The sequence below is a fragment of the Mirounga leonina genome, unplaced genomic scaffold, assembly GCF_011800145.1.
Source record: "Mirounga leonina isolate KUSES-001 unplaced genomic scaffold, KU_Mleo_1.0 Mir_173, whole genome shotgun sequence".
Lineage (NCBI taxonomy): Eukaryota > Metazoa > Chordata > Mammalia > Carnivora > Phocidae > Mirounga > Mirounga leonina.
In genome coordinates this window covers 74,116,945-74,118,550 of record NW_023270447.1, presented here as the reverse complement: position 1 = coordinate 74,118,550, position 1,606 = coordinate 74,116,945, and the positions used below count along the sequence as shown (strand labels likewise).

The window sequence follows — 1,606 nt, the reverse complement described above, 5'->3', positions numbered from 1 at the left end:
CCTAGCCCCCATGCACCCCCACCCAAACTCCCAGGGATGGACCCAGACCCAAGCCTTGTCTGTTGCCTGTCCACCCTCAGGGTTCGCTAAGATAAGAAGTACCCCTTTTCCCCAGCAGGGGGGCTCAGCCTCATTGTCCTCCCTCACACTATCCCACAAGCTGACTCTTCTGCCCTGGGCCCTCTGTGCAGGGGTGGGGGTGGGGGGTTGGCCACAGGCCTGACAGAGGGGAATTGGGGTGGAGGGAGCTGCTCGTTCTGGTTGCCTCAGAGGCAGCTGGGGGGGGGGGTGGATGTAGGAGAGGAGGAAGGGACAGGAGCTGGCTGGCCCTGCATGGAGTAAAGGACCCGTGAGAACACAGAAACCCCGGGTCAGGTGGCGCGGGGCTTTTAGGAACAGAATGTCTCTTGAGCTACTTTCCGTGGTGTGCTTGTCATCAGTAAGTCATACAACAGCCTGTACCCACGACGGCTCCGGGAGCCGGGGAAAATATTCTCATCCCTTTTCTCTCATTTGGGTCAATTCCAGGGTAGAAATAAAGGCAACGGCTGCAAGAAATCAGCAGAAGCAGGACAGTGGCCAAGAGAACATCCGCCCTGAGGACCCGCAGGAATCTCCAGGAGGCCTTTGCACGGCCATGGCCACAGGGTTGACACATACCTGTCTCAGTCTCCAGGGGCCGAGACGGCAGGTGGACACTGGGTTACATCTGGGGGCCCACACGATCCTTCTCTGTGCCGAGATTCTCCAAGTGTGGTCCCCGGACCAGCAGCATCTGGAAACTGGTGAGAGTGCAAATTCCTGACCCCCCCTCAGGCCTACCTCATCAAGCCTGGGGGGTGGGGCCCAGAAATCTGAGTTTTAACTAACGCTCCGGCTGATTCTGACGCACCTGGAGTTTGAGAAGCGGTCAAAGCTACCGGAAGCCCGATTTCATTCAGGTGTTCTGTAACCAGGGCGTTCTCATTCCTCTCTGCCAGTTAGTCTTTGAGGGGCAGGTGTGGGACCCCGTTCTGCTCGATGAGACAGAAGGGGGCTCTGGAAAAACCACCATCCCTCATAAAACCAGAAAGACATCTGAGAAAGCTTGCTCTGCCCTTTCGATTTTGGATGCTGTCAGAGGCCATGTAGAGGGGGTACTTAGGGCTTAAAAGTGGGGGCTCCGCAGTCAGGCTGTGGGCGTGTGTGTCCTTGGGTAGACGGCAAAGGGAAGAAAGGAGAAAATTATAATAGTAATAGTTACTGCCATTTACCAACGGCTTTCCACAGGCCAGGCGCTGTCCTAAGCACGTAGCACATTTCACCTCATTAACAGTTCTAGGACACAGATTTCATTGTGCCCATTTTATAGATGAAGAAACAGAGGCACAGAGAAGTTTAAATAACTTGGAGGGACGCCTGGGTGGCTCGGTCGGTTTAGCGGCTGCCTTCGGCCCAGGTCATGATCCCAGGGTCCTGGGATGGAGTCCCGCATCAGGCTCCTTGCTCAGCAGGGAGCCTGCTTCTCCCTCTCTCTCCCTCTGCTAGTGCTCTCTCTGTCAAATAAATAAGATTTTTAATAAATAAATAAATAAATAAATAAATAAATAAATAAATAAATAAATAA

General features: G+C 53.7%; 1 long non-coding RNA gene across 1 annotated transcript in view; it reads left to right on the top strand.

Annotated features, from left to right (window-relative positions):
* The first annotated feature begins 288 nt into the window (after positions 1–288).
* Positions 289–1,606, top strand: part of LOC118020289 — a 2,457-nt gene continuing 1,139 nt past the window's right edge. The window contains exons 1-2 of the long non-coding RNA XR_004681846.1: positions 289–439; positions 529–785. This is a non-coding gene — a long non-coding RNA (uncharacterized LOC118020289). The remainder of the gene's footprint in view (positions 440–528; positions 786–1,606) is intronic.